The sequence below is a fragment of the Pleurodeles waltl genome, chromosome 6 (genome assembly GCF_031143425.1).
Source record: "Pleurodeles waltl isolate 20211129_DDA chromosome 6, aPleWal1.hap1.20221129, whole genome shotgun sequence".
Classification (NCBI taxonomy): Eukaryota; Metazoa; Chordata; class Amphibia; order Caudata; family Salamandridae; genus Pleurodeles; species Pleurodeles waltl.
Genome location: NC_090445.1, coordinates 799,140,070 through 799,155,121, shown reverse-complemented (window position 1 = coordinate 799,155,121; position 15,052 = coordinate 799,140,070). Strand labels below are relative to the sequence as shown.

At 38.8% G+C, this 15,052-nt stretch overlaps 1 protein-coding gene across 3 annotated transcripts in view; it reads right to left on the bottom strand.

Annotated features, from left to right (window-relative positions):
* Positions 1 to 15,052, bottom strand: part of LOC138300266 (VPS10 domain-containing receptor SorCS1-like) — a 2,596,073-nt gene that overhangs the window by 1,347,725 nt on the left and 1,233,296 nt on the right. The window lies entirely within an intron of this gene.

The window sequence follows — 15,052 nt, the reverse complement described above, 5'->3', positions numbered from 1 at the left end:
TGTTTTAGGCATTCCTGGAGCTTACATCATTGCAAAAATGCTCTGGAGTGCTAGGACCCATGTTAGCGTGTCTAGAAGCTGCCATGGCATAATGATCAAAGAAGAATAAAAACTCATGTACGTGTTAAACCACATTCATGATGCCTTTTAACAAATGGAAATGTTGCAGACAAACTGTAATATAGTTCAATGGTTTAATCAAGATCATGAAAGGTTTAATTGACAGCCACAAAGTAAATAGTGTGCAAAAATATAGTTGACCAAAATATCAATTTGTAAGGCAAGAAATATTGTTTAATAATTTTTTTTGAGTTTAAATATTTAAATTGTCTATGTTTTATATTGTTTGTATACATTTTGTACGTTTTTTTTAAAAAAAGGGCCTGATTTAGAGGTTGGCAGAGGGAAAGACCTCATCACAAACGAGAAGGATCTCCCATCTGCCGTATTAGGATTCCTTTCGCCAGCATCTAAATCAGGCCTATAGTTTGTAATTTTGAGTTATTTACAACTTTAATTTACCTTTAAAATAGTGATTTATAGTGTCTTATTGGTTCAGTAGGTCTGTAGAGGAACAGAGCAGGAAGTTAATTAAGTATAAATATATGTATTTTTTTAAATTAATTATTGATCACTAAGTAAGTAGATTGGGTAAATAATATTTAAGTTATAATTTAGGTGCAGGCTGTTGGGTTTGAAGTGGCATAGGGTGGGAAGGTAATAAATTAATGTATTATTTAATTATTGGTAAATTATTCATGCTTTGTTAATTAAATATGTAAAATGAGTAATTATATATTTATATTTGGGTGCAGGTGGAAGGATTTGTAAGAGTATAGGGTGGGAAGTCAAATAATACATTATTTATATATATTAATTGGTAATTGATTATGTAAATTGTTTAATTTCGATTTTAGGTATGGGTTGTTGGGTTTTTAAGGGTTTAGGTTAAGTTAAATAATTGATTAATCATAAATTTATAATTAATTGCTAATTTAAATAGTGCAATTATATATATTTTTTAATTTAGATATATGATTAATGTGTGTCTACAGTGTGAGAACTTAATCAAATTAGTAAATAACATTCTTATATTCATTTTAAAAATGTAGAATTTTAAATGTTCAATTGATTTTTTAATGAATATATTTAATTTTATGTTAATAGTTTTTTTTATTTTATTTCGTGAAATGAATCCTTGTATTAAAATAAGTTGTGTGTTTGAAGTGAAGTACTTTCACTACAGTTGCACAGACTGAAGTGGGAATAGTAAATGTTCTCCCTCCTGAGCAATGCTTTCCCAACTGTTACAGAGGCTGGAGTGGAAATAGTAAATGTCCCCCCTCCCGAGTCTAATGCTTTCCCCACAGTTGCACAGACTAGAGTGGGAATAGTAAATTTTTCACCTGCTAATCCCAACGCTTTCCCTACTGTTGCACAGGCTGGAGTGGGAATAGTACATTTTAACCTTCCAGAGTCCAATGCTTTCCCTATTGTTGCCCAGACTGGAGTGGGAATATTATATGTGTTATTCCTAGAAATGTAAAGTTTAATTTATATTGTTTAAAATTAATTGTGTTTGTGCGTATTTTAAATTATTTATTTTAATGTTTGTAATATATGATATATTTTTAGTAAAATACATTTTTTAATTGGTTACTTTTTTATGTGTTATTAAATTGATTTTTTTTTAAATTACAGTTTGTTACGGTTTTTTACTTGTGTGGATACATATATATACACACACACTTGTAATATTAAATTTAAAAATAAATTAGTAAATAGAAATTAAAACTGTATTAATATTTTTACATTATGTATGTGAAAATAAACACATTTGTGTTTAAAAAAAGTATACATTTATCAATTTTTGTGTTCTTTAAATATATTTAATTTACACTAAAGTACTGTTACAGAATATATTTAATGTGTACTATTTTTGTATTTAGAATAAGGATAGATAAATGATATTTTTGTGCTTGATATTTTTGTCACTATATTTTTTATCACAATAATTGGGGTATTGTTTTTTGGCAGAGAACCATTATATGTTTTAATAGAGGTCCTTGTCATTTTCAAGTGCTTTATTCACAACCCCAAGATTAACAAATGATCCTCCACAGGTCTTAATTGGTGTCATTTTAACATGGTACTATCCATAGGAGTTTTAATAGTGTTGGATTTGTCTTGTGTGAAATATTTTGCCTTTACTTAACGTGGTAACACCCTAAAATTAGTTGACTTGGTTTTCTAACACAACCCTTCTTATAATGTATCTACTATACGTTGGGGGTACTGTGTTCTTAGTTTCCACTCTTAGCAGGCCCTGAATTATATTAGGTGGGTGTCACCATATGCATTTCCATCTGCCTACTTGTAGATATTTGTAAATTAAAATGTCTCATTCATGAGAGAGAGAGAGATTGAGAGAAAGAGAGAGAAAAAGAGAATGAACTGCTTTTCTTTCTTTTGTTTTAGGAAAAGGTTCTGACTGGACAAAGATTTATAGAATATTATTTGGCATTATTTGGCATCCATCACCACATCACCTGCCCTGAGTAGGCCTTAGACTGAGAGAAACAAGTGTTACAATTGGTACCTGGCTCAGAGAAAACTGAGATCTGTGAACCTATCACATCCATTACACCTAGCCCCCCTGATTTCTTACAATAAGCATTAGTTGAAATGACGAAGCAAATATTTCTTGACTACAAGTGCATCCCCCTTCTGTTACCTCTACTAGTAAACCTCCACAGGCTTGAGTTCTCTTCTCCCAAATCTAACTTCTAGATGCTCATTACAGCTACACAAATCTGCTTGACATAAAAAAAAATCTACTATATGTCAACAAAAGCCGAGCCAACAAAAATTGAAATCTAATTTCACACACACACAGACATTCCTAGTACTAGACTATTGCTTTGGATTCTGGCATTAATGCAACACTTTTTTTTTTTTTATAACTGTTATTATTAAGTTTGAAAGCCAGACCAACAAACATACAGTGCAGTGCATTTCAATGTAAGATATTACAGTATTGTTTTGTCACATTTCTGGAGGACAAAGCTAACAAAATCCAAGAGTAGGGTCGTCAGCACCCACTGCGGCAGGAATCTTTCCTCCAGCACCCCCGCCCCGATGAGGATCCACATGGAACCAGTCATTGCATATATTGTAATTAACAGAAACCTAGGCTGTTATAGTTGGTTGTCACCTACCAAGTTGATGCACATTGTATTTATTCAGCCCTCATCATCCATACTTCCTGCAGAACTTAAGTCCTCCACCCCAGCAAACTGTTCCAATAGTGTGTCTCAACAGCTGTTAACTGACTTATACAACCTGAATTGCTCCCTTTCAACCTCTCTTGTGGTCGGTGTCTCATGTTTCACAACAGCCAGTTTATTCTCCGAACTAGTGAGTTCTTGTTCCATTTACTTGCGTACCCCACAAGCAGTGCCTACGCAGATCCCCCTCACAATGGTCTTTGAGGCCTCCCATTCCGTGCTCCTGGACTCAGTAGTGTTCCAATTCAAGTCCATGTAACCTTCAATGGCAACCGCCACCTTGTCCCGGCACCCAGCATCAATCAGAAAATCCGAAGGCATTCGCCAACTACCTGTTAACCCAGTATTATCTGCTCCCCACTGCAGCTACATCAACACCAGTGCATGATCAGATAAAAACCTTCGGAGGTACTTAAAATCCAGAAACTGTGAGCAGCTCAGTCCACCCAGAAGAAACTGATCTAGCCGACTGTACATGTTGTGTGTCTTAGTATTATGGGATGGCTGGAGGGAACTACACCCAGAGGGTAGGGAGTTCACCAGTCATTCTAAGTCACTCATCACTTCCACAAGGGATCTCACCATCAATGGTTTAGTCCCCATCTTGGTTGGGCGATGACCCTTTTCACCATCCAAAATGCAATTGTAATCACCGGCCCATACAATAGGTGCTGCAACACACTTTACACGTGTCTCTTTATTGCATAAAATAAATATTTTGTCTCACTGCCGCTAGTAAAACACGTTTCCTCCTTCTTATCTTAACATGAATGGTCTGCTACAGAGCCTGATCTGAAATGGTACCATAGATTCTAGATTTGGTTATTTCTTGTTGGGACAGTAAGAATTTCCTGTATTTATGGGCATCCCACACGTTATGATGAAATAAATTGAGGCATAGTAGTAGACCTATAGCTTCAGACACCCATGCTATGTTGCCAAAGCCCTGATAAACATGACATGGCTGCATGCAGCCTAGCTTAAGAGTTTTTTGGAACTAAAACATGATCATCCATAAGCGTGGAAACAACTCAGATCTTCACATGTCTTTGTGCACTGTGTTCTACAAAGTAAAAGGAACGCTTCCTTGAATGATGCTTCAAGTAACTGACACCTTAAAGATGGAATTAATTTTCTCTGTGGATGCAAGCAAATAGAGGATGAGGCTCAGCTTATAAGTTACATGAAAACCTAGCTAATGTAGCAAGGATATTCATCTACCTACCAGAACATTTGTCTTCTACATGTGCCAATATTACATACTGTGAGGAAATCCAAATACAATTTTTGTGCAGTTTTGTTTTGAACAAACTAACTCCAAGTTATTACATAGAACTTGGCAGACAAATAGCAAATACAAAATAAGTTTTCCTTTTCTGGGCATATAGGTAATCATATAATGCAGCAGAATTCAGCACACACAAAAAAAGTAATTAGGAGAAATAGAGATATTTCTCCTAGTTATGCCTCCCGTGGGGAGGCAAACAGTTGATGAAAGGTTTACAGAGCTTTGTAAATCTGGGAATGAGTAAAAACCCATGGGTGTTGCATGGAAAAACCCACTGCAATGTCCATTGAACACCCTCCTGAAGCAGGCTAAGCCAGCAAAGCAACTTCTGCTGTGTTGCCTTACATCATATGGCCGAGACCATGAAAAGCCACACAAAGTGGCTTTGCGTGGCCTCAGAGATGCGCCCCAGGAGCTTAAAAAAAAGTGACACTCCGGTGGCTCACGGGGCTTCTAAATATGCCCCCATGTTTCCTGAACTGAGAAAGAGTCATTGCTGTGAGATACAGGCTTTGATGCTACGGGAAGGAAACATCCCCAGACAATCACAGCATCAGGTGGGATATTTCACCCTTGAGATAGCACTTCCAAAATGTGCCTCTTGGCTCCTACATATTCAAGGTTTATACTCCTGAATGATTTGTTAAGTGTTTTCTATTATTGCATTTTATCCCGTATTTGCAGCTTGCTGTAGAAAAACAAAGCCAGGGTCAAGTGTCAGGTTTGCAAACAGGCCTGGATATTTTGCAGTCTCGGCTCGCTGATCTGAAAAGAGACGGGGTTGGTGCAGTGCACAGGGAGACATTTAATTTAAATAATAAAATAAATAAAAACTTACCTCATCCGTTGCCGCTCCACTCTTCCTCGTCATCGCTGCAGACAGGCACAGGCTCCAGCCTGCTCTGCGGCCAATCTTGACACTGCTCTGAGCAGCATCAGGATTGGCTGGCAGTGCCCTTGCTGGGCACTCCAAGGCAGACTGGGGGCCTGTGCAGGCTGTATCCAGCCCAACACAGTGCCAGGCTGGAGAGAAAGCCTACTGCGCATGTGTGTTTGGCCTGCCCGAGATGGCTGGCTAAACACACTTGCGCTCTGAAGGGAGTGCTCTGTGCACTCCCCTCACTTCACGTCACCTCCATGGCCCAACCCCTTCCACCATGAAGGGATTTATTATCCATTCGTGGTGAAAGGTTTGCAGCTTCTGATGCTGGCGGGGAGGGGGAGGGGGTTGATTCTCCTTCGCCCTAATGGAGAAGCCGTCCCTGATATTTTTTAGTTCCTATGTGAAAATCCCAAGGAAAATAAAATGCACTGTGTAATGGTTCCGTCGATAAAAAGCTAACATTGTCTTCAGGTACAAAAACAATCCATTACAAGAAGAGTAGTGTACGAGAAATTAAGTAGGAATAAGCACAATATTCAAGCATGCGTGAATGTACAAGTTCTAGGATAGAAATCTGGTTCTAGTCAGTCAGAACAAAAATCTACAGCATAAAGCTATAATTATCAGTGTTTTTTTCCTGTAAACCCCTGCTTAAAAAAGCTAAGAAAACAGAAGCATGCACAGTCGATTTTTGCTACTGGCAATAATAATTTATAGTGTAAATATTTAAGTTATGGAACAGATTCATGACAATGGTGTTTCTGGAAGCTGCAACCAGGTTACGATGTTTCAGAGAAACATAAATTGTGCATAAAGAAGGAGATCCAATTTCAAACGTGAAGCTTTCGAAAGGTAAGCTACAAACTATGTCAGCCACTTTCAATTTAAAACTTTTATATTTAACAAGATTATTTATTAGCGAGGACTATTAATAACAAAATCAAAAAACTTTGTGCTCCATTTCACCCTCTTTCCCAAGTTAAAAATTAATCACCCATTCATGTCTATGTGTGCACACTCACTTTTATCAACCTGTCAATCATAATTAACTTCTGAAATGTCTTGCTGGAAACAAATGGCCACTGGTGTGCTTGGTGAGAAGCAACCTGGGAGCATGAGCTCCAAAGCCTAGTGGTAGAGAACAAAATGCAAGATACTTTTGGCTTCCCCCCTCCTCCCCCCAAATAACCAACCTAACAAACATGCACTTACTGCACTCATTGCAGGTGGACATTAGCCTTATTGATGATTTTGTTAGAAATCAGAGTGGAGTTGGAACGAATAGTCAAAGTTACAGCTTCAGCTACAATGGAGAGACACAGGAGTCCACTAATGGTAAAGAGAGCAGACAAGGTGAGAAGAGATAGTAGCTGCCTTCCGTCAGGAAACTGAAAAGTGAAGGCAATAACTTTGGACTGCACAGAAGGAGGAGATGGTGGGCTTGGTGCATAGTTATGCATGGGTTTATGTTAGGCACACTCTGCCAAAAGTTTCCTCTCCTGACAGAGCCTGTGCAAGTGCAAAATGACAAGAGAAAATTACAATATGCTTGTGGGCAAGTTCTCCCTGGCTGCGTGTGATAAGGGTAGGAACAGCAGTCGCTAAGAGGTAAGTTGAGAAAGGGGTAAGGTGAATAAAAATGGTGCAAGCCAAAGGCTTTAAAAGTTGAGAATCATTTAATAAGCAAGGGATACAAGTATCTTTGGCTGGAAGAAAGAAGGAACAGGTTAGGCAAATAAAATAAACTTAGCATTGTATTAGGAAAAATAAGATGTAACGATAAGGGTGGGGTGACTAAAATTATCATGAATAACTGTTACCAAAGTTAACGGAACCTGCCCTTATAAAAGTCAAAAGATGTGTTGCATCTTAGACATCACTGATTTAACAGAATAGGAGCTAAATGTGCCATGACTAAAAAATTAGAAACAGTGAGTCTACAAGTGCTGAAGTTTCAATACCACTTGAGTAAATCTGAGTGTATCTGATAATTTTCTGGATTTATCTCCGAAATATAATTTAAGGAGTTCATTAACAGACCTCGTTAAGAATTCACACTAGTGATATAAATTATCCTAGTACACATAATAGGAATACTAGTTTCTTTGAAAAACAACAAGATAGTAGAAATGGTATGTATCAATAGGCAGAGCATCAAAAATAGTCTAACATTATGACCGTGATTTGGATTTCTCTACATTGGTTTTTCTACCTCCCCATTCTCTCAGCTAACAATTTATCTTAGCACCAATATGGGTCTATTAAAAGTTTATAGATGGCCTTGCGACATCCCTTACCTTTTTCAAAGAGAAGAACCAATGTTCAGTAAGGAATAGCTGCTGCTGCTATCTCTGTACCTTAGCAACTAAGTTGTCTTAAAACAGGCATATTAACCTCTCAGAAGACTAAGGGCCTGATTATGAGGCGGTGGTCCAACCACCGCAACTGTGGCGGTCCAACTGCCACATTACAACTCTGACGGGCAGACCCACAAGAGGACTGCCATCCCCACCGGGAATATGGTTCCAGACAGTGGTCTCAGTTGTACTCAACCAGGGTGTTGCTGACTTCCACTCCGCCTGGCTGATTACAACTCAGCTTTCCACTAGCCTTCTCATGGCAAGGTCCCCGACATGAGAAGACTGGTGGAAAGCCAGTGCTGGGGACCATAGGGGGTGCCTTCACTGTCCATACCCACTGTAATGCTCACGGTCTCCTTTGCCGAGGGTGCTGTGTGCTAGGATATTGGCCTCATCTCCGTTAAGGGAGCCAAGACGAATATCATAGCACTGTTCCGGCTGGGCTGCCATGTACTACAATGTTCCCTCCAAGGCAGCCTGGTGGGAACATTGTAATACGCTCCGGGAAAGAAGACACCTTACCTGTGCGTTTGGCAGTCCCACAGTGGGACCGCCAAACTCATAATGATGCCAACTCAGACCGTTACAGACCATTGGGAACCAGGTTCCTGGCAGAGACAGCAGTCCCTTGGGGTGTCCGCCCACCAGAGCTTTAATGTGGCAGTCGACCGCCACAGTTGCGGTGGTTAGGATGCCCCACGAGGCTCGTGGTCTTTGGACCGCCAGCCTCACAACCAGGCCCTATGTGTGTTCTCAGTATCCTTTAAAAAGGATAGAGGTTTACAGCTACTGCGTCACCCTCAGCCTGGAGTCCATGGATCAAAATTCCTCGCTTGCTAACAATGCTTCAATGCAGCTTGTGCCTCTGTCCTGTATATTATTGAATATTCTAAAGTAAACATTTAATGTAGAAGCTTCTTTATCCTTTCACGTACTTATGTTCTGGCAAACATTTCCCACTGTTCATAAACAATAGTTGCATAATCAAGATATCAAAATATATGTTGACTATTTAAGCGTAATAAATAGTAGAACAAGATATGAGGCAATGCTAGACCAAAATATCAAACAATATTCTCAAGCAAGATTAATTACCACATTGCACTAAAACAAATAATTATCAACATTGGCAGTTATCCATTTATATTTAAAAGTGTACATCTGAATAAATATACATGTATGATGCAAAAAGGGAAACTCAAATTAATATACTAAGTATATATTATCCCTGAAATTATAATGAAGCCTTTGATATGGATATATAGGTATATAATTATATGCTAAGACAGCATGATATACTGTTTTTTTCATTTATTTCTATTTTAACTATTGAAGCTTGATAAGAAAAAATGCAAACATTAATACTAAAGGGATTGATAGCAGCTTTAAAATGTATGTATATTTACAAACAACAACAGCTTCTAATGGTCTCTATACAGTTCACATCGTTATGAGGACAAACAAACATGTTCAATCCTACAGCACCAAAGTAGGTAATATGCAGATTAGGATAATGATGATTCTTCAGTGGTGCAGAAGATGAAAAGCATATTAAACTTTAGTGCAAGTTTGGGGGTTTTATTCATGTGTAAATGGTGAGGAATCATAAGTCTCACAAACAATGGGGACAATGAAACCACAGGTAAACAATTTAATGGGTGTCAGTGGTGATGTTGAACACAAAGTTTAAGCATTTTGCAAAATACCACCAATTGAATCTGAGAATAAACAGAGTTCTGATGCTTACTGTGGTAGGAACGGGGATTGATACTGCAACATTATCAAGCACAGCTTGTTTAATAATGAGCAACTACATTGCAGTAGATTATGCTAGATATACTGGTTGAATTATGCTTCTCAATAGTTTGGTGATAATTGGTAATTGTCCTAATGAGGTGTCTGAGAAAACTATTTTATAACAGTCCTAGCACCAGAAAGCAGAACTCATTTAGGGAGTTTGAAATTTATGAATTTATAAAATACAGTTCTCACTTAATTAACCTGTTCAAAAGGTCTCCTATAAAGTAGAATGCCACTGATTCACATCATTGGTGTTCAATCTCAAAGAATTCATGATCACACATTTTGGCGTTCATGTTGGCTTTATTTCTTGGATTTGATAAAATAAGAATTCCACAACCAGCTACAAGTAAAACACACTTGAAAACAAATAACTGAAGAAGGAAGTATTGAAACCAGGAATAGTGATAAAGCCATTCAACATTCAACAGGCCATAGCCAATACAAAATGGACAACACTAATTGTGCTGGGGACATGACAATGTGCTGCTTTATTGCACATCATACTTCAAGTCTTCAAATGTTGCTGAATTTCAGATGCAGACTGGGTTGTTTGCAGGGCAAGTATTTCTTCAGCAGAGGTTAAAGGCACATGTTTCTGTGTCAGAAATGTGACACTCTTGTTTAATTTATCCAAGTGTGTATTTATCATATCCAGCTTTTGCCAGAAAGCACTTTCAAATGTTTTTTTATTGGAGAAAGGATAAAATGTAACACCACTGCATTTTATTGGCTTTTGAAAAGATAACATGTATACTAAACGTAGCATCAACCAACTGCAAGATTTATGAAGTATGAACTATTTCCCAGACATTGATGTTGGGAGGGAAAGAATAACGCATGTACTGAAATTAGTTTACAAGCATTGTGCAGCATAATATAGTCACAAAGGAATGAGTGGCCCAGTGGGTTAGTGCTTGCAGGAGCTTAACTCAAATGGAAACTTCCATAAGTATTGAAGAACAGCACTGTACATTTTTTTGACAATCATAGAATTGAAAAATAGTGTCGAACAAAGAGATTGATCCATGCAGGAGACTCTTAAGCTAAGAAACTTCTGCTACAGAAAATGGAGCGCTCTGGATCTGTACTATTGATAGAAGTTTGTATGATGCCCTTCTTTTCTGAAAATGTTATCTATCCTAAAATTAGTTTACAAGGGTAAAACACATGATTGTTTATGTGCTGCCTTGGGACTTTATGCATTGCCTGAGTTTATAATGTCCAATTTAATTGGATTAATGCTCACATGTGAGCCTGCCCTTACTTCAGGAGGTTCAAATCCTATTTAAAAGGTTAAAGGCAGAAGAATACATGGTTGAGATTGTGCACATAACTTTTGAAAGTGTTTAAAAGCTATGGTCAATAACTTTATAATTGGTTTATTATTTGTCCGTTTCCTAACTTTCTGCACCTTCTCTTTAAAATAATGCAAGCTCTTCATTTATGGCACCATAAATAAGTGTGCATAAGAGTATTTACAAGTCTCATTTTTTACAGGATAAAAAAATTCCAGAAGGCACCAGGAGAAAAACACTTAAATTTATATATTCACTAAGTGTTGATAGGTGTTCTTTTACACCTCAGAGACTAGAATCAGATAGCCATCTCTGAAATATCTTCCCCATGCTGTACGTAATAACAACGATGGAGAGAATTAGGTCTTGACAGACATCTGTACATGCATATTTCAGTATCTACTAGCCAAAAGGCTATACCATTTAAATCAAACAATGAAAAACTGTAATATTGTCTTTCCATTTCCAACCAACAATGTGTGTACAGAGCTCAATGTTTATTTCACCATCTTTTCATGAAGTATCATTTCTTTTGGAATCATGCATCTATGTTAGGGTATCAGTGCCCTTAATTTACCCCAATTTAGTCACCCGCACACTTTTTTTTATTAGCATTTGCTTTCTAATATGCACAACCTTGTTCCAGAAATTAACCAACCTATTTGGAATAAATAAATCTGTGGTTTATAATAAAGAACTTTTTTTAACCTCTCTGGTTCCAGAATATAACAAACTACAGACCTGTAATCACTATTTCAGAAAGGAAGTATTTACTGAAAATAGATAGGATTATTTATGGGCAGATGTGGCCTTGCTCTCACTGTGTATATTTATATATTTCTTTAACTATGGGATTGATTAATATAATGGTGTCAATGATGAAAACAAAACTGCTCTGTGTTTAAATAGGGATATTTATTTCTCACAAGTCATATAAACTCAGGTCAGTAATTTATTGCTTGATAGCATTTATGTCCCATAAACTTGGAAAGGGCCAGGAATGAGGTAATCATCCAGGTACATGTTTTAAATATATGAAGTTTGATTAATTTCTGTTGGACTCTTAACTTGATATGGGACTCAGTCAGTCAAAATATCTTTATTCAGCTTCAAAAAGTGCCATAAAATCACAGGACATTTTACACAAACAAAACCAAATATCTATTAAAAGAAACAATACATAGGTGCAATTATTACTAATTAAAACATTCAGTCAATTGAGACCATAATATGTTAAAGGACAGTGCCAGACTATCAGCTATGTAAGCACTAGGGCAGCACCTAAGATAAAATATTTCCTGGTTGATTGTGCTATACAAATGTTAGCTAACTAAGAAATATTATCCAAAAAACACACAATACAAGGAATCATTTCTCAAATATTTTATATGTTTCATTTTTAAAATGCAAAATGCTGTTTCAATACAGTTTAGAAAAGGTTAATAAAAGTACTAACGATCCGCCATACAGAACTACTAATGAAAACATAGGACCTATATTCAAAGTATTGTAGGGCTGTACTATTTCCTTATCTTTATCACTTTTAAAATAACATTAGTTACTGCAAGACATTGTTTTCTTGTGGCTAGCTGTTGCAAAACCAGTAATGCCCATCTCGCCAAATATAGATTTAAGTCATGCCATACAGGAAAGAGATATCACTTTCTAGTCAAGGCATCAAATTTACAGAAAATGCTAAAATGTGAAGTTCTCTGAATATTGCAATAGTCACAAGGGCCTTAGGAAAGCAGATCAAACCAGGAGCCAATAAAAAAAAAAAAAAAAGAAAATTCACAGTATTTTATTCGAATAATGTTAAATAAAATCCTTGCTAGGTGTTATTAACCCATGTGAGGTAGGGCTCCGTTTCCCTTTCCCATTGGTAAGGAGGCTAATCAAAGACTTCTTCACCCCCACCCGGGACATAAAGGATCAAAGCTTTGAAAGTGCCAGTCAGTCCACGAATGCCAGATGTGGCACCCTTAGCTGTGGTATATTTTGCTGTAATTGGACAGAAAAGTATGGCACCTAAACAATGTCAGAAGCTGTACTGTAAATCCGAGAGGCTTGCATTCTGTTCAGCCCATGTTTCCAATCTCACCAGCAGGACTCTATCCAAGGTCTTAAATGTGGAGTCCATGAAAGATAATAGCTGGTAACAATGTGGGCAGCTCCTATCACCCATTTTTTTAATACAGCCACAATTGTGGCCTCCAACCATTTAGCCGGCAGTGGATGCTTGGTGGCAACCCTTAGTACATTAGTTTGTAACTGTCCCCATAAGGACAGATTGTTCTTAAACAGTTCTGTAGGGATTCTGTATGGGTGTGGGTCCTTCTCAATTGGGCTGTCCTATATCTTAGAAGCTTTTGGTCCACATCAAAAGGGAAGCTTAAAAGCCCATGTTCCTTATCCTGCAACCCAAACTCCTGTGCTACTCCCTCAATGTTGTTCTGAATATGGGAGTAAAGCTTGTTAAAATGCTCATACCAGCTACTATCTGGGATCCATGTTTGGGGCATGGCACTCATTGAAGAACAAGAGATTGTTAATCTTCCAAAAGGCACCATTGCCCTTTAATTCCCCTGCAGCAATACACTCATCTCAAGCATTTTATCTAATTTTACATTTCCTGTGAGCTCTCACAATTTAAAATTTTTCCTACACTCCTGAACCTCCTCCTGACTTCATGCTTTTGTAAAAACTACTAACACATTTCTATTGGCCTTTGAGCAAGCACGGTCAAACCATCAAAGTGGCTTTGTCCCTCTAACGCTTAATCACTCATCATCAGTGATTTTAACGATTCACAAACTGCAGAATAGAAAACAATGATTACAGATGGTGCTGCCTGAAAATTGAAATGAACCTCACATGACCTCATCAGGGCTTGTAGTAGCTGCATAGGACCTAATTTAGCCAATTTAAACACTACACATTTTGGCGGTCATTCAAACCCTGGCGGCCGTTGATAAAGCGGCGGCCGTTGATAAAGCGGCGGCCAACCCGCCAACATGCTGGCGGTAAAAAAAAAGGTATTCTGACCCTGGCGGGAACCGCCAACACAGCCCGCCACTTTAACACTCCGACCGCCACGGCGGGACAGACAAACAGCTCGGCGGTCACCGCCAACAGCCAGGCGGCAGACAATGTCCCGCCCACCCTATCACAACTCACCAATCCGCCACCTTTTCCGGGGCGGGAGCCCCGCCGATAAAAACACGGCGGAAACAGACTACGAACGGGAAAACGCTCACCTATACACACTCCACGAGGAAGGAGGACAGCATGGAGCCCGAATTACACATCCTACCGGCTATTGTCTACCTGCTCATCTACCACGAGTACGAACGCCGGCGCAGACGACAACGGTGAGTACTGCACCTACGACACAGGGGAGGGGGGAGGAGGAAAGCTACGGGCACACACATATGCGACCCCCCCCCAACTATCTACACACCAATGCAGAGCACCAAGTCACAGTGACACCACCCAAACCCCACGGAATAATGCAAAGACATAATTAAAGTGAGAAACAACATTTATGTATATAAGAGGTTCTTTGAAGTCATGGTAAAATAGCAATATGAATAGTAAAAAATCAAGAAAGAAAATTACGAAACCGATAAACATAGGCAATAAGTCCTGCACAGTCACCTCAATTTCCACTGTCCATGGGCCAAAGTGGATCAACACATGGGCAAAGCCCACACAGGAGACCTGAGTCCGTTGGAGAGAACACTGCTGGGGCATCACATGACAAAACTACAGGCACCTCAGGGGGAAGGGAAGGGGGGGGTACCTCAGCCACATGAGTCCACGACGCCAGATCCACGAAGGGTCCACCATGCCCACTGTGCCATCCTGGGGAGTGCAAATCCACAGTCTCACAAGTCTCTACAGTGGGTGGGTTGCCCACTGTGCCATCCTGGGGAGTACAAAGCCACAGTCTCACAAGTCTCTACAGTGGGTGGGTTGCCCACCGTGCCATCCTGGGGAGTGCAAAGCCACAGTCTCACAAGTCTCTACAGTGGGTGGATTGCCCACTGTTACATCCTGGGGAGTGCAAAGCCACAGTCCATCAGGTGGATTACAGAGACCACTGGTCATGGAGGAGGCATGGTGGGCAGAGTGCG